Source organism: Camelus bactrianus, chromosome 33 (genome assembly GCF_048773025.1).
Source record: "Camelus bactrianus isolate YW-2024 breed Bactrian camel chromosome 33, ASM4877302v1, whole genome shotgun sequence".
NCBI classification, from domain to species: Eukaryota; Metazoa; Chordata; class Mammalia; order Artiodactyla; family Camelidae; genus Camelus; species Camelus bactrianus.
In genome coordinates this window covers 18,387,236-18,411,688 of record NC_133571.1, presented here as the reverse complement: position 1 = coordinate 18,411,688, position 24,453 = coordinate 18,387,236, and the positions used below count along the sequence as shown (strand labels likewise).

Genomic DNA, 24,453 nt, shown 5'->3' with positions numbered 1-24,453 from the left:
CTCGCTGCTCCCTGCCTCCCTCCTCCCTGCTGCCTCCCTCTCTCTCCTCCCTGCTGCCTCCCTCTCTCCCTCTCTCCTCCTTGCCCTGTCGCAATGAATAATACTCTGGCTTGGGGACTGGAATAAAACACACGCGCTCTGAGGCAGCCGCCCGCAGCAGCAGCAGCCGCCGCCGCGCCGCCGCCGCCGCCGCCTGCAAAAGCGTCTCTGACATGGAAATGAATGACAGCTTACCTGATGCCAATCTTCATCAGACTGACACCGGCGTGACAACACAGCCTATACTTCCCAGCACTGCTCGGGACGTCAGCGGCACAGGGACCCGCCCCCCGGAGCCCCCCCTTCACACACCTCCCCTCTCCCCACTCCCCCTTTCTCCCCCCCATCACCCCCACCCACTCCCAGCCCCGGCCGCTTCCAAGCCGGAGCAGCCGCTGGAGTGTCTCCCTCTGCTGGAGGCTTTTCTAAGACATCGGGCGCGGGCCCGCGCCTGCTGGCGGGGAGGCGGAACAGCTCTGGAGAGAAAAGCCTCCGACTGTGAGGTTGCCTCCGAAGGAGGAACACAGCGGACCCCAAGGAATTCGGGAACACTGTCCTCATCCCCAAGTCCTCCTTGGCCCGTCAACCTAGGCAGAGTTTCAAGACATCCCGGGCTGAGGGGATGGGGATGGGGTGAAATTTTCTGTGCACCCCAAGAGAACTGCCTAGAAATTACGAAACTTAAAACTGTCAAGGAATCCTTCCCTCCACTACCCCTCCTCCCCCATCCCCACCCCTTTCCTGCCTGGCTGGCCTCATTTTTATGATTGCATTTGAATAATTCTCATTACCCTGGCCCCAGAAAAGGTGCTCAGATGACACTCTGGTTAGTTACTCCTATTCTCAAGAGCTCTTTCTGCTCTGGGCTTCCTGGGGCGTTTGGTTCACGGATGGGGAGACTGTAAGGGGTGGGGCAGAGGCAGAGATAAAAGGGTCTGGAGGCTTTGTCAGTAAATCACCTCTTTGCAAATGCCAGGCAAGCCCGTTTTAAGCCCCTGCCATTTTCATTCTAAAAAGTCCCAGAGTTCTGGGGGTCCGGTGGTGTAATATACAGGGAGAGGCCAGCTGGGCAGTTTGGGCCTGGGCCTGCTATGGTGTCTTCCTCTAATTCTGGGAGGAAATTCACTTAAGCGCCTTCTAAGAGGATGATCTGCGCAAGCACCTGTGGTCATACACGTGCCTTTTTTCATTCCACAAAAATTACAGTCCTACTAAGTGCCAGGTGGAGGCACCCAGCCACCTACAGATGAAGGCTTGCTTCCACAACTTGGCGCACAGCCCTATGCATAAAGGGATGAGAAAGTCCCTTCTTCCCCCCGTAAAATTTGCTCCTTCCTCCCTGTAGAGGAGCCATTTTAGCCACAGTCAGGCAGCGATTGATCCTCTGACCCCAGCCCAGGCAGGGGGCCTGGATAAAGCCTAGACAAAGACATTGATGTAAGCAAGGAAAGCAGAGAGTGAAACCCAAGCTGGCCAGGTTTTCAGTGAAGAATCTGACCCAAGGGGTTGAAGGCTGCCCCTTCGCTCTTCCCAGGCCTCTGGGTCATTCCTCGTCTCCCTCCATCATGGGCAAGGATGAGAGTCATTAGCTGTGGCTCAGAGGAGGCAATGGAGACCTTTTTTGCATCACATCTCAGATACAGCAAATACTGTTTGTTCCGATCCTCCGAGTCCCCCCAAATCCAACCTCCAAAATTGCTTGTGGGAGGAACTTCACTGGAGCCCTCGTTGGAGACGGAGTTGAATCCTCTCACCTTCACATAGAACCTCCAAAGACTTCACTGGGTGTATTTATGTCACCCCAGCCTCTGATCTGTGGTTAGAAACTCTGGCTACTGACAGCATAATCGCTATTATATTTTATACATTGTATAATCATATAATAATAATGAATGCACTTGCCCTTTTTATGTAGTACAGACGCAGCCAGATTCTCCAGCCCAGAGGCTGGAGGTCAAACTGCCATCAACTCTCAGAGGGAAACCCTCTTCAGATACAGGAGGGGGGAGGGGAGCTCCATTTGCCCCTGCCCAGGACCCCTGGGGGGAGGGTTTCTCTCTTTCCCAAGGCTCCCAGTAAGCTGCTGCAGCTTGCAGAGTCAGAGGGGAGAATCAGGCTGAATGTAAATACTTAACCCCATCAGAGAGGTGTCAGTGAGCCGTAAATAGTACTGCAGGCAACAGCCATGCATCACTGATTCACACTTGTGACACCCCTCATTTTCTGAAATCTAGTTCGGTGCCCAACTCTTTCTTGGTACAGGAGATCCACTGCCATGAGGTATTAATTTTTGGAGTCTTTTAAAATACTGTGATTTCTCCTAATACCCTCTTGAGGCTTTAAGATGCACATTGTAATTTAAAATAAATATATCTTGCTTTGACTATTTTTGTAATTCGCAGAAGCTTAAAAAATGTTTATCCAAATGTAACCATTCTTCCTATAGTCATTTAGCACATATACTTGTCCTGTACCCACTGGAAGCTCAGCTTCTTGCTAGAGCTAAGGATAAAGAACAGAAGCAAAGAAGTTCAAGTAACAGCTCCTGTCCTCAAGGGGCTTTCATACTCATTGAAGAAGACAAAGCACTAACATATAAAACATTAAATAATAATAATACAAAAATCCAAAAGATGACACAACTAGTAAATAAGTAATGAACAAATGAGTCGACAATACATCAAATCTCACGAGTTCTACGTCTAAATGTTGGCTCTGTCACTGAGTACAGAAGGGACAAAGTGGAAATTAAGTCTGTAGAATTCACTTCAGATGCTCCACAGTCTCTCCATCATCCTTCTGAGGATGAAAAAGAGGAAGAAGAGGGGCACACAGGTCGTGTAAGTCACCAGCATCAACATTATAACCAACCAGGCGTTCCTACCAGTCCTAGTCATTACTCTTAAATGTTGGAGTTTGTAAGGCTTGGTTCTGGGACCTCTTCTCAGTCTATCTGCCCTTGATTTGTCTTTAGTATAAGCAGCTAACAGCAGCCCAGTTGTCCCCTCTGAGCCCTAGACATATATAATCAATGGCCTAACTGAATCCTGTCAATATCGCCCTATGAATAAAAATGTCAGATGTCTGAATTAGCCTGCTGGGGCTGCCATAACAAAATAGTACAGACAAGGTGGCCTAAACATTGATTTTTCTCACTGTTCTAGAGGCTGGAAGTCCAAGATCAAGGTGGCAAGTGGGAGTAGTTCCTGGTGAGATCGCTTTTCCTGGCTTGCAGATGCCATCTTCTTGCTATATCCTCGTATGGCCTTTCTTTTATGGGCACTATAGACAGAGAGCAATCTCTGGTGCCTCTTCCTCTTCTTATAAGGGCACCCATCCTACTGGATTAGGGCCCCACCCTTATGACCTCATTTAACTTTCATTACCTCCTTAAAGCCCCTATCTCCAAATACAGTCATAGCATGAGTTAGAGCTTCAACATGCGGGTCGAGGAGGGACACAACTCAGTCCATAACACTGTCCACATGCTAGTCTTCCTTTTTCTTGACTTAATTACTTTTGATGAATCTTGATAGATTATGAGTTCCTTGAGGATGGGGACAGTACCTTATTTCATCTTAGACTCCTTAGAACCTGGTATGGTGCTCAGTCCAGAAAACATAGTAAAGAAATACTTACTAAATTGAATGGAGTGGAATTTATTTCCCCATTGTCACCTCAGTCCTGTTGAGGGACTTATCTCCAGTCCCCTGGGATATTTTGATGATTTTTCTAACTGGTCTAATGCCTCCAACACCCTCAATACTTCCTATACGCTACTGCTAGAATGTCCTTCCTAAGACAAAGGTTGGCTCACACTTTGGTTTCCTCTCAAAGTCCTTAGTCACTTTCCATTGCCTATAAGATTTAGCCTAAAATGTTTATTGGGACTTATAATAAAAAGGAGGGCCTTGAATGCCACATTCCTTAGCACAGCTTTATGGCTTTCCAGCTCCTCCTTCTCATCAGGCCCTGTCTGCTTTTCAGCCTCATCTCTTATATGCCTGCCTACACTTCCCAACTCCACCTTCACGTGCTTCCAAGTGCTGCCCATGGACTTCCTGCATGACGATCCCCTGGAGAACCTCTTTATAGTTCAGGGTTCCTGGTTCCTCCCCTAGAAAAGCTGGTCTGCAGAAGGGCCCAGCAATCTGTATTTTTAAAACTACTGCATGCAGAGGATGAGAAGACAAGCCACAGGCTGAGAGAAAATATTTGCAAAGACACATCTGATAAAGGAGTGTTATCCAAAATATATTTTAAAAACTCTTAAAATTCAACATAAGAAAATGAACAGCCTGATTAGAAAATGGCAAAAGATCTGAACAGACACCTCACTAAAGAAGATACACAGAGAGCAAGCAAGCATATGGAAAGATGTTCAACATCATATGTGACCAGGGAAAGGCAAATTAAAACAAGAATGAGATAACACTACATACCTATCCGAATGGCCAGAATCCAAAACACTGACCACACCAAATGGGGGGGGGGGGGAGATGGTGAGCAACAGGAACTCTCATTCACTGCTGGTGGGAATGCAAAATGGTGCAGCCACTTTGGAAGACAGTTTGATAAGTTTCTTATAAAACTACACATACTTTTACCATAGGATCCAGCAATTGCAGTCCTTGCTGTTTATCCAAATGAACTACAAACTGACACTCACACAAAAACCTGCACACAGATATTTACAGCAGTTTTATTCATAACTGCCAAATCTCAGAAGCAACCAAGATGCTCTTGAGTAGGTGAATAGATAATTCAACGGTAGCACATCTGTTTGGAAATGGAATATTATTCAGCACTAAAAAGAAATGCATTATCAAGTCACGAGAAGATGTAGAGGAACCTTAAGTGCATATGACTAAGTGAAAGAAGCCAACCTGAAAAGGCTACATACTCAATGATTCCAACCATACAACTTTCTGGAAGAGGCAAAACTGTGGAGACAGCAAAAGGCTCACTGGTTTCTAGGGCTGAGTGGGTGGGGAGGGATAAGAGTAGGTGGGCCACAGAGGATTTTTAGGGCAGTGAAATACCCTGTATGATGCTATAATGATGAATGCATGTCATTATACGTTTATCCACACCCACAGAAACGTACAACACAAAGAGAGAACCCTGATGCAAACTCTGGACTCTGGGTGATGATGTGGCAATGGAGGTTCATCAGTTAGAAAGAATGTTCCACTCTGATGGGGGATGCTGATAATGGGGGAGGCTGTGCACATGGTGGGAGCAGTGAGGATGGGGGAAATCTCCATACTTTCTGTTCAATTTCACTGTACACACAAAACTGCTCTGAAAAATAAAGTTTATTAATTACAAAAAAAAAAGCCACAGCAATGGAGAGGTTTGGGTACTTCATTCCAGCCAGCCCAGTGCTTGCAGATCCCAGAGCACGCCAAGCACTCCCAGCCCCTCCTGCACTCTCTTGAGCTGTTCCTTCAGCCTTGATTTTTCACTTCCCCTTGTCCCTACCATTCAAAATTCTATCTGCTGTTGAGACTCAGCTGAAATATCACTCTTTTCAAAACTTCCTTGGCTCCCCCAGCAAAGAGCACCAGCTTTGAAGTCCCAGGGACCTGGCTCAAATCTCCACCTAGTCACGGGATAGCCAAGTGTCTGGGAAGTTCCAGACAATCTCCAAGTCTCAGTTTCTGCCTTTGTGAAATGAGGATGGCAACAGTATCCACGGGGATTAGATAAAATAATGAAAGCAAAGAGCCCAACACAGTCCTTGGCACATGGGAGGCTCTCTAATAGACAGAGCCATTAGATTTAATGGCCCGACCCAGCCTTCCCAGCACTTGCTTGCGCCTTTATTATAGAGCTTATTTAATTGGCCTGAGGAAGGGAGATGGCATTTCCAGAGAATGCTGTCACAGGTGCTCAGGGCTGCAAACACAGGTAATGAGAGCAAGGAAACAAGGAAGGGGTTGCGTACTCTTTACCTAAGGCCCCTCCCTCACCCTGGAACCAGGGCAGACTGTGGTGTTCTGGGCAGCCAGGGCCAAGGCAGGAAGACTCCACCCCTGATTAAATGCATAAGGGCACATCCCCTGGAGACTGAGGCTGGGGACCTGAGCAGTGAAAACTCAGGCACTATTAATCCTCCAAAAGGTAGGGCTCCAGGGTTGTGCTCTGAGCTGGATGTTGGGATGTCTAGGCCCCTTGGGCAACTCTGATTCATTTTTTTACCCTGACACAGCCTCCCTGGGAATTCTACTCAATTCCACCCCCACCTTCTGAAGCACGGGGGCTGCAACCTGTCCTCTGGGCCAGATAGTCAGTTAATTGGGTCATGTCTCTAACTGGCTTCTCTAATATAGGAGCGATATAGTCTCCAAAGCCTTTCAAAAAATCCTTCTTTCTTATGGTGCTGATGTACACGTGGGAAGTTTCTTCAAGCACTGCCTCCCGCCCATGCCTTACTTCTGCCAAGCCCTACCCCAACACACACACACACAGACACACACACAGTCACACACACACACACACACACAGTCACAAACACACACATACACACACAGCACGCACACACAAATGCATAAGCTGTCAAGGGAGCTGCCTGGCCTTAGCTCCAGACGAAGCAGGAAAGGAAAGAGAAGAGATTTGAGTGATTCTGTTTCTTTCCAGGTTCTAGCAGGGACAGGCAGACTCACAGCCGGTTTGAAAGAACCAAAGAAGAGGAATATTTGAGAGAGAGAATAGTTAGACCATAAAATGCTACAACGATTTCCAAAAAGAGGCACTCGGGGGAAATGGCACCCCAAGAGTTTGGTCACAAAAATTTAAGAAAGATACAAATCCGTGCTGTCCCACCCGCAGACACTAGTCCCCGGAAGCTACTGAGCACTTGAAATGCAGCTGCACGGTGAGATGTGTCAAAAGTGTAACAGCCATAATGGATTTAGAAGACTTAGTATAAAAAAGAATGTCAAATATTTTATTAACAAATATTTTATACGTATGAGATATTGAGATGATAATATTTTGGATACACTGAATTAAACAAAATAGGTCATTAAAAATATGTTCACCTTTTTAATGTGGCAACTAGAAAATTTAAATTCTTACATGACCTGCATTCTAGCCTCTTTTGTGGGCTTCAGTTTTGTCCTGGTATAAGCTATGTTTGGATGCTGAAACCGTTATCATTGATCAAGGATCACTCTGGCTCACCAGCTCTTCAATCTGCTCTGCTTCCTGCCAGCACCGCCCAGGACCAGCTGAAGGGTGCTGGAGTGAAGGGAGGCCAGCAGGACACACAGTGCCTCCTCCCTCAGACTTCAGAGGTTACTAAGGTCTCCCCTCCTCTGCCCCCAGGGTTACACGGAGTTTTGAAATATCTACTCTCTCCAAAACAGAGATCTCTTCTCCTGCCTGTACTAGAGGACCCATCCTCGAACCTCTTGTCCCCCATCTCCTTTTCAACCACCATGTCAGCATCATAATTGTTACCCCAGCTCGCACTGTCCTCTCCCTGGGCTCCATCCCCATTCTTACCACCCTCATCATCACCACCTCTCACAGAATGGCCCTGTATCCTTTTGCCCATCCAATAGCCTGTTTCCTCCCTGTCTCCAGGGATGAACCCTATCAGCATTTGTTGCCCTTGATGCTACAGCCAACCCTGAAGCCTTCCTGAGCTGATGATTTTGCTCCCAGTTTCATTCTGCTGGCTGGGACCTACAGCAGCCTGACTGCAGGGCTCAGAGAACCAAGCAACGACTCTGAGAAGTGGGGAGGCCAAAGCCCCTGGAGAGGCTGGTCCTGTCTTAGCATGTTGCCGGGAGAGGGTGAAGAAGAGTGGTCTAATGAGAGAGCAAGACACCCAACTTACCCAGCACGGGGGTGGGGGCACAGTGTGCTTAGTAAAGAAGAACAAAACCAAGCAACACCAATAATAATAATAGCCACTACCACTACGTATTGGTTATTTGCTCAGTGCCAGACTCCGTGCCATGTGCTCACCATGCAGATCCCCACAGCGTCCCCATGAAGCCTGGGTTAGGGGAGTAACTTGTCACCAGGTGTGGATTCAAGGAGGCTGCCCCCAGAACCCACTCTCCAAATCCCTGTCCTGCACTGCTTCCTCATAGGGAATAAACGCTCACTCCTTATTTGCTCATTCATTCACTGCTCCCTCCTTCCACAAGCATACACTGTTAGCCTCTAAGAAACCTACCAGCCCGTTGATTCCCATTCAGTATCTAGGCTGGCCAGGCACAGTCTAGGTCCTTGGGCTATAAAGACAAATAAATCACACTCCATGAACTCACAGGGACCTTACAGGTGTTCAGGGGCCGAGAGAGATGTGGAAAAGCCTAAGTCTGTCTTCGGATCTCTCTCCCATTCTACAGGTGGAGAAATTGAGACTGGGTAGGAAGGGCAGGTTAGGGGTGAGCTTCAAATCTCTCCTGACTCAATGGGGCAAGTACGAGTCAGCTTGGACTCTCTCATCAAACCAGGGTTCGTCATCCAGCGTGCCACCTTTCCTTGGAGATTCTGCAGGCATACTGTGTCACTGCCTGGCTGCAAGTCCTCTTGACAGACTCAGCATGGCTTCTGCTTCCCCCCCTACTGGCTGCTGTCATGACGCACAGGGTCAAAACTCTCAGCACCCTCCAGTCAAAACTCATCCGCTCCAGAAAAGCTACTTAATTCAGACACCTATGTCCTAGATCCTTCTGAATTCTTGTGCTCACATTTCCACGATAGCAGTGTGCACTTGAATGCTGCTTTGTACATGTTCTTAAATTTCAAATATTAGCTCCCCAAGCAGATTTTCAACTTTTAAAGGCAAAGAGTGTTTCTTTTATATCTTATTTTGGCCTTCCCAATCTCTCAGCATTTGACAACAATCTCTGCCTATTTGAATTGCCTAATAAGTGCTAATGGCTTGATCTACTGTGCACAGACATAACTCTATGTGTGTGTGTGTGTGTGTGTCTCTGGCTGGGCAGAATCCTGAATCAGCAATGCATAGCAGGGGTGCCTGTGTGTACAAGAATCAGTGTGCACGTGTGCACATGTGTGTGTGGAGGAATTCTCCAGTCATGGAAGCTGAGGCACACATCAGCTCAATCCATCAATTTCCAGACGTTCTCTCTCATGATAATTTCCTGCCAAATCTCTGAGTTGCAATTAAGAAAGTAGATAATTTGAAACATTTTTCTCTGCATGTTGAGATAGATTATAATCCTAATTTTATAAAGACTCTTAATGACTCATTAGCCACCCTTGGCTTTTCCTCGGGTCAGCCAACTTCCCTGGCGCTGGGTGGCAGCGACGCTCAGGCCATTATATATTACTGCTTCAGCAGCACAAAAACAAAAAGACACAGCAAAGCCACAGCCACCCGGTTGCTTTTGAATTCTCTTTCCTTCAGCTCCTAGATTTGGGCATCTATTTTCTTTTCCTGGCTTTGAACAAAGCCTCTAATTTTCTGACAACCAAAATGTATTCCCCAGGGTCTGCCTGTGGCCAGAAGTGGCCCGCACACCTTGCGGCAGCCTTCCCTCTGTGTGGGTAGTGGTAGAGGCTGTCACCGTTCTCCAGTCACAATTTGTTTCCTAGGAAGTGATCCCCAGGTCCAAAGGATGGGGTTCCAGGGACCAATGGCTATTTTAAGTTAGTTACAGGTAATAACCATATAAGAGCCCCTTTTCTGTATTGGCTGACCAGAAAGTACAGAAGGCCATTTAGAGGTTACCCCACCCATCCCCTTCCCTCCTGGCTGAGTGCCACCTCTTCCGGTCCCAGGCTTAGATAATTAAATTCTTCACAGAAGCCAAAGCCATGGTTTCCCTTGGGTCACCCACTCCAGAATTTTAGAAACCTGACTCTCAGGAACTTGTGGGGACGTGTGTGCAGCACACACGCACACACACACTCATCAGAGATGAACACGTGGGACAGAAACCGACAGAAGCACAGGGGCAGCATACATATGTGTGCAGTGACTTCTGATATGGTCCTTGACCCTGAGATCAGGTAAGGGCATAAGGAGGAAAAAGAGGGCTCAGTCGATCAGCAAATACGTATTTTGTTGTAGGCCAACTCCAAGGCAGGCACTGTGCTGTAGGATCATACAAGCAGGATGAATGAGCTGATACCACAAAATTGGACCAGTGTCTGCTGCATTCTGAGTTGGAGCAAGTGGGGTGGCATTGGTGGTCACCAGCAGCCTCCTGAGCCCTAATTCCCTTCCAGTCCCTCCTCCATGTGGGCTCTCGCCCCTGTCCCACTCTACTCGGTCCCCACCGTCACAGGATAGGCTTGTGCTGCGATAAAAAGCCTCTACTCCCCCCACCCCACTCCCGTCCTGCACATTCGATCAATGTGACAAATGCTCTCTGGGCAGAACCCCTGAGGCTGTCTTCTCTGCCACCCACCCCTCCCTCCTTCCCAATGAGTCCAGGGAGATCTGAGCAGAGGGGTGATGGATGGCCCTGTCTTATTGTTCCAGACTCCGAATCCACCAGGGCCTGGGAGAGCTGTATAAATCAGAGCCTGGGCCGGGCTCTCACCAGCGCGATGACTCAACAAGAGGAATGGAAGGCGCGGGACCGTAAAACTGTCTCTGGGCTAAGTCGTTTCATTTCAAGTCAGGGCCAGGGAGAGAAAATGTTTGGTTCTTGGGAGACAGCCTCATTTGAAGAGGATGGATAAGCTGCTGGAGGTCTGCATGTCTGGATGCTCAGGGAGAAGGCGGCAGAGAGGGGCGGGTCCCACAGGAGGACCCTGGCTGAGTCGTCCCTTGTCTCTGTTCCCTCATTCTCACCATCCAAGAGGGGCTGGAGATACTCAGTCACAAACTTGTATAATGTTTGGGAAAATCAGCCGCTGGTGAGGACAGAAGATTCTCACCCAGATGGCTAATAAACCATAATTTTCCCTTCTCTGAGGTAGGAATAGCTCGGGGGTTAAACAAACACTGGGAATGGCTCTAACCATCAAACTGTGATCAGGAGTCATTCCCATTTCATTTACTCAAAAGTTTACTGAGCAACCATGAGTCCCAGGCACTGTGTTAAGTTCTAGGGCAAAACCTGCTCTCGAGCTGCTCACAGTCAAGTGGAGAGACGGCGAGGCCCACTCGTAAATCAGTGGCAGGTACTTCATTATCCTGTGTCACAGCACCTGTGACAAATCGCTGCATTTATTGATTGTCATCTTGTCATCTTCCCCTCACTGAATTGGAAGTTCCTTAAAAGCAGAAAGGAGAGGGAACCAATACCTGAGGGCCAACTATATGCTCCTGTTACCCACTTATTGTCATTTAATCTCGACCATAACACTCCGTAGTACATTTTATCAACCTCATTTTACAGGTGAGAAGATTGAGGCTCAGAGAGGTTAATTCACTTGCCCAGAGCCAACGCAGCGTGTGGGAGAGCTGGGACTCGACCCAAGTTGGCGTGTCCCCACACCCTGCTCAGGGTCTCACCATTCTGGGTCCTAAGCCCCTGAAGCAGTGCCTAACTCGGGATGCTGTAGATCATATCAAGGAGGGAGGGGCGAAGAGGAGTGTGTGGTTAATGCTGGGTGGGTGGGTCAGGGAGGACTTTGCAGAGCAAGAGCTTACTGAACAGTTTTAAAGAACACATGGAATTTGCCAAAATGACAAGGGACACAAAGTCAGCGTGCAAATGACACGGAAACGGGAACCAGCGTGGTTACGTACTGGCCACCTACACGAAATCCTCCCACTTCACCCACAAGCTCCCCTACGCCTCCCGTTCCAGGCCCAAGAAACAAAAGCTCAGTAGTGACAGAACGGGGCTTCTGCACTATGGAGGGAGTGTTTTTGTTTTGTTGTTATTGTTATATTTCCGGGGACCAGACTGTAAGATCCAGGTAGGCTCCAATCTGCTTTGTTCACAAGTATACTTCTAACCCCAGTGATGTATCTGACTCGTTCTGGAACAAGTGACTGCAGGACCAGCGAAGGGGGCATTCCCTGCAGCCCTGCCCTCCCGTGAGGCTGGTATAATGGGGCCAAGCTGGGAGCCCCTCCTGTTTGGGGTCAGGAAAAACAATTTTAAGACCAGACAAACACCAAGGTAGGACCAAAGGAGGTGAGGCCCAGGGGCCTTGAGCTGTTGGCAAAGGCCAGCCCTGGCTCCTGCATCTTCTCTGCTGCCTCCTCTACAGGTCAGGAGGCAAATCCAGGCCGTGAGCTCAGAGGAAGGGGGCCGCAGGGCAGACCTCTGGCCTGCCCCTGGTCTTCACCTTATGCTTCAGGGACCACGAGAGCCCTGGTGAGGCAGAAGCCAGAGGAAGACAGCAACATTCCAGGGACAACATGAAGAAGAGGAGCCAAGAAGGGGAACTGAGGAGCTGCGAGACCCAGAACGACACCTCACCACCGCAAAGGTATTAACCGGGGACAAGAGTGCGAGAGGGGAAATAGTGGACTAGAGAGTCCCACAAGTGTTTTTTTTAACAGAATGAAGAGGGAAGAATGGTAACTGGCCCAACAGAGAGGGTACGTCACAAGCCAAGGCTCTGTGGGGAGGGCTGACCGGCTGCAGAGCCCTGGAAGTTTCAGCCCCAGGAGGCGCCAAGCACTGAGGTACAGGGTCAGATGCCTGGCTGGACAGGAGGCACTGGTGGAAAGTCTGTTTATAGAAGGGCCCTCACCTTCTCCACACAGCCAGTCAGCCACTGCCGTTTATCCCCAGGAAATGAGAAGTGTTTTTCTTTGGAGAAACTAAATAACAATATTGGACTTGGGAATGCCGAGTATGGCAGAAGATGAGGATTATTAAGGAGAGGTCTACATGCTGAACTGGGTGACCTTTGGTCCCTTCTCTGGCCGTGCTAGCAACTCTCCCACACCATCAGCCAGTAGATTGGAAGATTCTTCTTTGAAGAACTGACCCCAAACCTCCAGTTGCTGATATCCACAGTTCCCTCCATAAAAAGACTCATTTTTCACCTGGTCACCCTCTTTGAAGCCCATCAGTCAATAAACTCTGGCATTTACATTACAAGTGGCCAAAACCAACTTTTAGTGCCTCTTTCTTAAATATGAATAAACAGTTAAGGATCATCAGTTTTTTAAAGAAAGCTTCAAACATGAAAAAAGGAGCAAGTAAACAGGAAAAAAAAAGGTGAGCTAAGTTGATAGATTTTGCAAGGAACAAAAGAAAAGTTCAAAAAGAGCAATAACAGCAATTCAAAAAGATAAAAGGAAAGGTTGTGTTCATAAAATAAGAAGACATAACAATGAAAAAGGAAATACTTAAATGAAAAAAATCTTCTTTTAAACTAAAAATACAATTAAAATTTTTTTTCAAAAATTCATAAGATTTAAAAGATTAAACTGAAGAAATCTTCCAAAGAGTGAAGCAGAAGGAAAATGAGATGAGTAGGAGAAAATTACAGGACATTAGTCTCCTGATTAGCCCTGCACAAAGAATGAGCAATAGATATACAACAGTGCTCACCCCACCATCATCACTGTGACATTTTAAATCATGAGGGATAAATAAAAGTTTCTAAAATCTTCCAAAGAATTAAAAAAAACAGGTAAAAGAAATAATAAGAAAACATCCAACTTCTTCAAAAGCAACATCAGATGTTAGAAGACAGCAGAGAGAAATACCTTCTAAATGCTGAAAGAAAATATTTTTAATCTCAAATTTTATACTCAAATAAATTATCAGTCATATACCTGAGTAGTAAATATTTCCAGATAGCCAATGACTCAAAAAAAAAATTACCTCCCAAGCATTCTTTCTTATGAAGTTATTGGAAGATGGGGTTTAGTAAAATTAGATGATAGCCCAATAAAGCAGACAGGGAATTCAGCAAATAGGGGATCCAACACAGGAAGGCAGTAAAGGAAATACTCAAAATGATGGTAAAGGGAAGCCTCAAGATGACAGCTATCCGATTTCAATTCCAAGAGCAGCCAATCCAGATTGGAGCAGAAAAACAGAAGTTTCTTGGAGGGATAACTTTAGGGGAAAAAAGTGGAACAGATGGGTCTGAACGTATGGAACATAGTATTGACAGGTATGTAGCAGAGCTGTTAAGCCATTTGAAAAAAAGATTAACTGTAAGTACATTTGGACATCAGGTAAATAAAAAAGGAAGCAATTATCAACTCCAGGAAAAAACAGAAACAAAGAATTGTGCCAGAGAGGACACTTGATCACGGACCACTACCTGACTTGGGAATAAATAATGTTTGCAGAGTTGCTAGTATATGAACACAAATATGGATTTAACAAAAAAGAAAGTTTATGTGGGAGAGAGAGAAGGAGGGAAGTTCAGGGATGGAGTTGGGGGAGGACCGTATGGGAGAACTAAGTCCTCATCTACCATGAAAGAAAGTCAGTATACGATTTCTATCATTAGTAAATCAAGAAATAGCAGCAAAGCATCTTATTTTAAAACGTGGCAACATATACAACAGAGAAATGAGCTCTAAGAGCTGAGAGTGGTTGATCTGGGAGTGTGAAGGAATGAAACAAGGCAACTGTTGGTTTCCACACTATGTATATGTAATCTTTGATTAAAATAAAAGTTAAACGTTTGGAGAAGGGCCTCTATGGCTCCCGCACAGTTCAGCTCAGATCCTCAGGGTATGAGATCAGATGATAATTTGGGGCCAAAGCTCTGATCAAAATAAATGATGCATTTTTATCTGCATGTCTGCATATTCCCTTTGGGTGCCTAACACAGTTGTTGGTGGCCAATAGGCTCCAAAGATGAAGAAATCTGATCCTGGCCCACAGCTGTGGACATTACAGGCAAGTCTCAGACGTATCATGATATGTCATGCCCCTGCCTGCTGGTCTTTCTGACTAGAATGCTGCAATAAACAATCCTCCCAAGTCCCTAACATGGTGAACTTCTCTTCAACCTTTCAAACTCTTCTAAGCCACTGCCTCTTCTAGAAAGTCTTTCCTGATGCCTCCTCCCCAGAGAGTTCTTTTTTCCTCTTTGGCCTCTTTGAATCTCCTGTGTATCCATCCAGCAAAGCATCCATCACCCTGTGTTTCAGTTGGAAATAAGCCAACTCTCCAACTAACCTGTGATCCTCCCTACAGTCATCAGCCTGTGCTGGTCACACAGCAGGATAAGTAACCACAGAATCTCAGTCACTCACTGCATAAACACTTAACTCCTCATCACCTTATGTGTTGGCCGTGGCTCTGGACATGCCACTTTTTTGGAACACAGAAGAGAGAAAATGTGAGTGGGACCACAAGATGTGCCTGAATCACTTCTGCTCAAATTTCACTGGCCAAAGCAAGTCACGTGCCCAAGTCTGATGTCAATGGTGCAGATGAGTGTAACGCTCTCACAGGGAGAGGTAGCAGATAATTGGGTACAAAGCACCAGATAATTGGGTACAATAATATAATCTCCATCAGTCTCCTTGGTGAGATCCACATCTTAGTTTTGTATCCTGGACCTAACACAGTGCTTGGCACCAAATAGGTATTTAGTGCATTTTCATGCACTTGAACTGAATTATGAAACAGACAAAGCTGAGAACAGAAGGAGACTTGGAAAAGGGAAAGGGCTGATGCAGAGCCGGGAGGTACCAACTACAAGCTCCTGGTGTGTGGAATAGCACCAGGCTTAGAATCAAAAGACCAGGCTCCAGGAGCTGTGACACCTTTCTGGGCTCATCTTTAAAATGAACAAGCATACTAGAATTGCTCAAGGGTCCCTTCTGGTTCTCGCCGTTTAGGAGTCTGGAATGGGAGCCTGTAGCTGGGGTTCCTTAGTCCCTGCTTGCCAATCTGCCAACTTCTATTAGTCATGATGTCCAGGCTATAGTTGGAAAAAAATAAGCCCCCAAAACACTTCATGTGCCAAAACTGAAAATTCACCCATGTCTGTAAAAGAAAATAAAGCTGTACTTCAAAAATGAATACATTTCCAACAAAAATATTAAGTGGCAAATGTTTTTAAAAAAAAAAACAATTTTCTGTTTTGAGAGCATTGTTCTAGCAGGATCTCCACGGCATCGCAGAGGGGTGATTACACATCTGAGTGTATCAACACTGAGTTCACGTCCACACATGGAAATCGTCACATCAGTTGAAACATGGTGAGAATTCGATGTTTGTTGAACAAACACATCCCTGTCTGGGCTGGACTTGTTGGGCTCTGAAGCTACCATTCCCAATCCAACTTATCCTTATTTCCGTGTATCTGCACCTGGCCTGCTTTTTTTTTTTTTTTAAGCTTTTATAAAAAAATTAATCTAAAAAGGGTTGAGAAATCCTGTAGCTAATGGGCTGATGTACTAAGAGAATTATTTAACACATGCAGAGTCCTGAGCCCTGTGTTCTCCTCAGCAGAAAGCGAATGCTGTGATGACCTGGTTTGATAAGAGAAACTTGTACCCTTAAGTTTCCACCCATAAATCATGGATGCCAGCCCAGGTATCCACCACCATCAGATAATAATAACACGTACATAGCATTTACTATATGATGGAACCGTTCCAAGTTCTTAACGTGTATGAACTCTAGTAACTATCGTAGCAGCCCCAGGAAAGAGGTACTGTTATCTCCATCTCCATTTTACTGATGGGGGAATCAAGACAAAGAAAGGTTAATTAACCCATCCAAGGTCACAAAATGAGTGGCAGGGCAGCTGAGCAATCAGGCTCCAGAGTCTGTTCTAAAGTCACTCCTACCTCCTTCTGCCTGAGCACGCAGCATGCTGCCCTGTGAGCTGGATTCACCCCCGATATAGGTGCAGCCTGAAAGCATCAGCACAACATCACGCTCTTATGCTCAAAGCCCCTCCCCACCCTCCTGCCCAGGACTGGCCCAGGAAACTGATTTCCACCCTCAAACTGTGAGCAAGATGAGGAAGGTCAATGTGACTGGCTCCCTCAAACACCGGAAAGGGTAATTTTCCAGGTGGATGTTCATCTAGCCTCATCCATCCCCACGTTCCTGGACTCCATGCCCCGCTGTCTGGATGAGTGTACGGAAAGGGAGCCTCTCCCTGGGACAGTGAGGTCTAGTTCCTGGTGGCCACAGTACTGCAGTCATCAGGCCAGGCTCTTTCCTGTAAAGACCAATCAATACTGCCCCATCCCACATCCCCACCCTTTCCTGCTCCTCGGTCTATAACTGGTATTGATTACAGCAGAGCGGGGAAGCAAATGCCAAAATATATCAATCCATCACCAAGATGGCAAAGAGACTTTATTAAAACCATTACACCTTCTTCTATTTTCCTGCCCACCCCAGCTTCCTCAGCCCAGTGGCCATTTCTTTTGGAAAGTTTCCAAGAACTCTGCAGACATGATCTGATGGCTGGTGGAATTTCCTCTATTTGGGGAAAATTTAGACCCAGAGAAGGAGCAAGAACAAGTCCCATGGTGAGAAGATGGAAAACAGGTGTGTGAAAATATGTGCCTGTGTATGTGCAGTGAGTACATGAAAATGTGCACGTATCTCTGTGTGTTTAAAGGAAAACCTAGAACTTAGTCACATTTCAGAAACGCTTTGTAATTATCGCTGAAATTTTTACAAATCAATTCCTTCTGGTCCCTTAATGTCCTTCACTAAGTGGTTTAATTATGAAATTTCACTTTATAATTGGGTTCATTTTAATGCAGAAAGAGGTAGATTTGCATAAGCAAATGACAAACAGTTAACAAAATCCATTAACAGAGGAGGAGGCATCCAAAGAACCACACACCTGGGCTTGGAATCAAACCTGCGGTGAGGAAGTCCCCGCTCCAACCCAGATCGGTTCCGCTGTCTCTAAGCAGACAGAGGGGAGCGAGGAAAAGCATTTCAAGTGCTTCACAGATGATCAGACGAGAGGAAACAAGTCCGTATGCAGGAGAGACAAAGTGAGAAAGAATTTTTGTTTGTCCGTGAAATACCGAAGACCTTTTTCAGCAAGGAAACTTCAGGCAAGGATTTGTAAGGAATCACCAGTTTTATACAGATCTCTGACAACTCTTCTTCCTGTGAAAAGAGCACTGGACTCAGAGTAGAAGGAGGTATGGAGACTCCGACTTGCAGTCACTAACTAGCAAGGATCCATCCTCCCGTGGGCAACCTAAACTAGACCACATCTAAATGCCTATGTTTCTAAAGCTCCTAATGGCATCAGAAGTAACTGATAAATGTATTCATTCATCTCAACAGATATTTATTGAGCCCTTGCTATGAGCAATACCGTAGAAATTACAGAGAATCACAAGGAGGCGGGGTGAGGACCCAGCTAAGGAACCCACACACAAGCAGTAGACAAGGCCCTACCCTCACGGAGCTTAGGGTCTGGTGGGATGTTATGGACTGAATTGTGTCCCCCCTAGATTCACACATGGAAGCCCTTACCCCCAGTGTGACTGTGTTTGGAGACAGGGCGTCTAGGGAAGTAATAAGGGTGAACGAAGTCATGAGAGTGGGCCCCTCATCCCACAGGACTGGCGTCCTTGTAAGAAGAGTGAGAGATAGCAGAGCTCTCTCCCCACGCATGCACAGAGAATAGGCCACGTGAGAATGCCTGCAGGCCAGAGACAATCCTCCGAAAACAGCCCCATTGCCACCTGCTTCAGGACTTGCAGCCTCCAGACCCATGAGAAAATAAAGCTCTGTCGCTGAGGCCACCTGTGCTGTGGCATTTTGTTATAGCTGCCCAGGCAGACTAACACGTTGTGGGTAGGGGGTGGCAGGGACGAGGGAAGGTAACCAGAGGGCCTGCCATCTAAAGGGTCAGAAGGATTAGCATGGGAAGAGGGGGAAGGGTGCCCAGGGCAGGACACCTGCACCGATGGAGCCTGGAGGGTCAGAGGAGGCTGAGGCGGTCAGGGGCACTAGCTCAGGGAGGTTTCATGAGAACACAAGCCCCTGAAGGTCTTGGAGGCCCAGAAGCTGCTCTACCTTTCGAAACTTTGGACTCACCCCATTGATACTCCTGATTCTGCTGAAAAAACACCAGCTTGGGTTCTGCAGGCACAAAGAAGTGGTCAGCGTTTCCTGCCACCTCAGCCAGTGACATCTTTCTTTGGTATGTCTGCAAATGTTCCTCTTGGAAATACTTTGTTTTTTGTCTATGAGCTTCCTCCCTGCCTTTCAGAGCATCATCTGGGACAGTCTCTTCAGGTGCTTGCCTTCAATTCTGCAAAATTCCTTTGCTTTTTGCTAATACTCACTAGTGCTTATTGAGTTTGCTAAGGCTCACCGCGTACAAGGCAATGTTTTAAGGGCTTTATGTGTATTAGTTCTCTTAATCCTCAGAACAACCAAAATTGATTCTATTAACTTTGGTTTATGGATGAGGAAACTGAGCACAGAGAGATTAAGACACTTGCCCGGGGCTGCTCAGCTAAATGGAGAAGGCAGGATTAAAACCAGGGCCATCTAGCTCGGGTGTCCATACTCAACCACAAAGCTATATTGTCTTCAGGGAAAAAGGGGACAGAGAAACTGGGACTCAGATAGTTCCCGTGGCTAATTTAAGTGCTGGGTGTCTTTCTGACTCCAGAGTCTGTGTTCTGAACCTCTGGAGGGAATGGAGAAGAGACAGATGGCTTGAGAGTTACTCAGGAAGTAGACCAGCTAGAGTTACCATGGAGCAGTTGAAGAAGAAGAGAGAGGGAGATGGAGAGAAATAGGAAATTGGGGTGACACCCAGGTCTCTGGGTCCACACAACCAAACCTTCATCATCTTGCGCCCCCTTCATTTATTCATTCACTCTTCCATTCATTTAACAAATACTTAGACAGAACCTACTGTTTCAAGCACTGGGCTGGGAAAAGAGGAACAGGTAAATACTGAGAATGACCACGACACTCACCTGCCCCTTGCTCTCATGTAAGGGGCTCAAGGACTTTAAAATCTAGGGTGTGGGGCTGATGTATAAATAAATACAGCAAATTATCACAGTGTGATTGTATGTGTCTATCAGTACACGTGCTCCTATCCATAGAGCATTATAAAGAAGGCAGCCCGTCTCTGCCTACAGGGTCAGAGGAGGCATCACTGTGAAGAAGGTGCCATTGGAGCCAGTCATGAAGGATGATGGGAATATCTTACGGGGGTGGCTGGGCTCCTCGGAGAACATCATGAATCCCTGGACACAGAGGCAGAGAATTAGAGAACTTTAGAAGTGAAAGGAACCTTAGAGGTCATCTCATTTCACCCCTGTATCCACAAACAAGCAAACTTAGCAGGCACAGCCCTGTGAGTGTGGGGCAGCCCTAGTCCCGGCCCTGAGGCCCAGGCACAGCACCCCCTAGCCCCTGCATCTCCCCCACCTCCACACAACCGCACGTTCCTGGCAGTCAACAGCCAAGCATACAACGCCAGTTTTCTGGGCTTTGTGATCCACGGGTTGTGGAGAGCCAGGGAGAGGGAGAAGACGGAGAGGAGTCAAGAAAGTCTGCAGGCTCCTGGCTTGTACTACTGAAGCAATAATTCTAACTCTCCATCTCCACCTCTCCCAAGGCCTCTCAAGTTCCTGGCTCTCCCATCCCCAAGTCTTCAATTTAGAAGTAAGAGTCTCTTCATCAGCCCCTCTCCTCTCTCTGCCACCTGCTCTTCCACTTCCACACCTTCCCAACAAATATTTCAGCTGCAGATTCTCTTTTCAGCTGCCTCCACCCAGCCTAGCTCCCACCTCTGCCCTCACCTCTAGCCCTCAGCATCCACCACAAAGGTCAAAAGGTTGCCATTTAGCAACCTGCCAGCAGGGGGCAGTCCTGCAGCGAGTCTCGATCCAGCCCTGAACCTCCCAGCCCCCAGCCCAGTCACAACTCCTTAGAGATGCAAATTGAGAGGCAGCCTTCCTAACCGGAGAGGGCTGCTAATTCTCTGACGAGTATGCAGATTTCCATCCTGCTTCAGCCTGGGTTTATTTGTTTTACTTTGCAATGAATTTAATACAGGCTCCCTGAAGCAGAGAGGCAGACGGACTATAAACTCTGCATTTTGAACAGCCTTGGTTACTAGGTTAGTGTGGTTTTTGATCCCTGCTTAAATTATATCTATGAAATTTGACATGGATTTGGGCCTGGGGTTTGCGGGCTCCTTGGTGCTCTGGAGCTGCTTCTAGGGAATTTTACAAGGCTTGATTTGATTATTGGGACTTTAATTTCCTCACAGAGGCTAACAAGGAGCCTGCAAAGCTTGGCCGATGCGTAACAGGAAGAGGGGGAAGCAAGAGAGTAAGCTGGGTTGCTACCTGCCCCGTGTAGACAGTGTCCAGCACCGCTTTCCCATGTCACTTGCAGGGCCCTAAGTCAGACACCCCAGGGACGGTGTGAGGAAGCCTTGCAGACCCAGGGTGGGTGGAGGGAGTGGCGTCCTGCAGTGGGAAATGCTCACCAGATGCTCAGAGTCCAGGAAAGACTTAGACACACATATGGGGCAGACATAACTAAAACGTCTATAAAGCATTAACAAGAACTGCTGTATAACCATGTAAACCAGGCACGCGGGGGCGTGGCAGTGGGGGGAACATTGCCGGTCACCCTCCTATTAACACCTGTGCCTTGTGCCGCAGGTGCAGCCTTCTCCCCTGCCCGCTCCCTCTCAGAGCACTAAAGAAAGAAGGTGCAGTGAACTAGAGCTATCAGCCGGGTCCTCGTCCCAGCACCTGCCCCCTCCCCCGGCTAGTCCTTATTGGAATATTGGGTAATTATGTTTAATTTCACAGAGCCTCAGTTTATCTGCAAAATCGGAATCACATGATTGTAAGATAACTTGTTAAGAATGCATGGATGCCAGAAAAGGACTGGAACATAAAAATTCTCTAAGAGGCAGGCCCTTTTCGCCATTGCAAAAAGCTCACTTATTAGAATGGGCAGGCCTGGGGCAGAGGGAGATATGAAGGGAATTTTGAAAACTCGTCCTGAGATCTCATGGAATGAGTCAGGCGCCTCAATCCAGACGAGGTGCAGAAGCCAGCTCTCTGACTCGGTCCTTCTGCTCACCTGCACGCAAAACTGGCCTGTGCGCGAGGACTGGCTGGGGCACCAAGGGTGTGCCAACAGCTGCAGACTCCAGGCCCCCTTCCGCAGAAACTCTGACGGCCTGGACCACTCGGGCTGAGAGGGGCAGGGAGGTAGGGCCGCAGACTCTTTCCCCAGGAAATCCCTGTGTCCCCACAGAGCAGCCGGCCGGGGAGGAGGAAGGGCCCTTCCTCTGCCCTGTTCCCTGCATGCCCGCATCCTCTAGCCAGAGGCCCGGGCCAGGAGGGGAGCTCGAGGGGCATGGGAAGGAATGTGTTCGCAGAGCTAAGAAAGGAGGAAGCTACAGGAGGCACTGAAGCAAATGGACAAGGAGAAGGAAGAGGACAGACGGGGGAGGAAGGGAGGAGCCCGGGACCCCTGCACATGCCTTCCTCACGCAGGAAGAATCGCCAGATACCCAAAAAAGGGAGGGGCGTGCCCAGGGGACAAGAGAAGGAATGGGCCAGGCTTTAGGGGGGTCGGGCGGGGGTGACTGCAGGGAGGCGGAGGCTGAGATTAAATGGAAATGCAGGGTTTGGTCACCATGGAGAAAGAGGCCGCAAGCTTGGGCAGCAGTCAGTCTGTCAGGAGGAGAGGAGGGACCAAAGCTGCTGTGGGTGTGTCTACACACACAACCCAGTTGGAAAATAACAAGCTAATTCAGCCCCAAGCAGGGGGTGAAGGCCAAGGGGGTGAAAACCACCAGCTGAGTGAATGGATTCACCCCAAAGCAACAATCCTCTCCCACAGTCATTTCGCCACCCAGCCTGATCCTCTGGGCTCAAGAACACACCAAATTAAAACTGTTAGTTTTCAAGATTTGTTAAATTAAATGTTTTGACCCACCCACCACACACACGTATACACTCCAATGACGTGTATGTGCGAGGAAAAGGAAATCCTAAATCCCATGGCAGCAAAGAGCAAGGGTGACCAGGGAAGGGGAGGGATGAACGCAGAAGTGAGGATAACCGGATACCTATCTTTGTAGAACCTTCCAGCAAGTACAGGTCACAAGGTCAAGAGGCTGGCCACACCAGCTCTCCAGCTTGCAGCCGGGCAGTCCCACCCTGAGACCCACCACCGGGTCTCTGCCTGCCCCCGCGCTTGCTTTAGAAAAGCGCATGCTGGCTCTCCTCTAGGGCCCCCGTACCAGGGGCCAGGGGCAGGAGCCTTGTTCCCCCTACAAGGTCATATTCCAGGTACCCAGGCCACCAAAGGGCTGGGTGTTGGAGGGGAAGTAGGAGTTATGACGCTGACACATCTCGAAGTGCAGAGCCGAGCTGGTGGAGGGACTAGGGGTGGGTGCTTGGGCCAGGGTCTCCCTGTGCTCCCTCACCTTGTGCCCCCTCACCTTGTGCCCCCCAACCCCATGTTAGCAGCTGCCCTGAGCAGAGGAGAGCCCAGCTTCAGGGCTGGAGGTGAGGAGACTGAAAAGGTATGGAATCCAAGATTGCTGAAGGTTAGAAGCTTAAAGAGTAAAAAGAGCCAGAAGGGACCCAAAGTCTGGGCACATGTGGCAGAGGAGAGTGGAGAAAAAGAGCCACAGGTACATCTCCTGCAATATTTGGTACATACTCAAACCAAAAGTCATCCATTGTTAATCTAAAATTCAAATTGGACTGGCTTTCCTATGTGTTATCTGACACCTGCTCCCTGGGCTGGAGGGGTTGGAGTGGTGGCCAGGGGGCTGTGTCACAAGTTGGATGAGGATAGGAATCTTCACAGATCTAAGAGATCAGAATCTTCCTAGAGCTGTAACATGCCAGACAGCCTTAACCATACAAGGTCAGAGGGTCAGACCCATTCTTCCGGCTAGGATGGGCTGTGAAAGACCCAGTCATTCTCAAAGGCCCTGGGCCACAGAGAGAGTATGGCCAAACCCTCTTATCTCTGCCAGTGACATGAAGATGGAAGAATCCAAGTAGAAGACAAGAGAGGCCCGCCCCCCCTCAGGGTGGAGAAAACATCTCTTCATGCACTTACTGGAATCTAGAGGCTAACTAGGTCTAAATTGATTAAGAAAGAATGTCTATCAGTTTAGACCTAGTTAGCCTCTGGGATTCCTAGTTAGCCTAATTAGCCTTCTGTCAGTTAGACCTAGTTCGCTCTCAGTGGATGCCAACTGCGCATCTTGCCTCAGTGCTTCATGTTAAAAAAATGGACTCGTCAGCGAAAGAAAAGCGCAATTAACACTTTTTGCAAAAGTTAACGCAATTCTATGCTGTTTTTCTAACTGAAACTCTCCTGCTACAACTGATGCCCTTTAAAGTTCTTTTCAGAGTCTAACCTCTTAGATGCTACATTCCAGGAAGATAGTAAATAAATACATAAATCAATAATAATCCATTACTTTTGAACTCAGTTATAAAAACAGAAGCAAAAGATATCAATGGTCACCAAGTGAAAAAAGATAGGCTCAAAAAAAAAAATTTAATCCAAAGAC

At 47.6% G+C, this 24,453-nt stretch overlaps 1 protein-coding gene across 4 annotated transcripts in view; it reads right to left on the bottom strand.

Annotated features, from left to right (window-relative positions):
- Positions 1-321, bottom strand: part of PKNOX2 (PBX/knotted 1 homeobox 2) — a 233,749-nt gene extending 233,428 nt beyond the window's left edge. For 3 of the 4 annotated variants that reach the window (XM_074357132.1, XM_074357135.1, XM_074357134.1), the window contains exon 1: positions 235-321. The gene's annotated coding sequence lies outside the window, so the exon portion shown is untranslated. The remainder of the gene's footprint in view (positions 1-234) is intronic. The other variant, XM_074357133.1, reaches the window with a different exon arrangement.
- Positions 322-24,453: the final 24,132 nt, after the last annotated feature.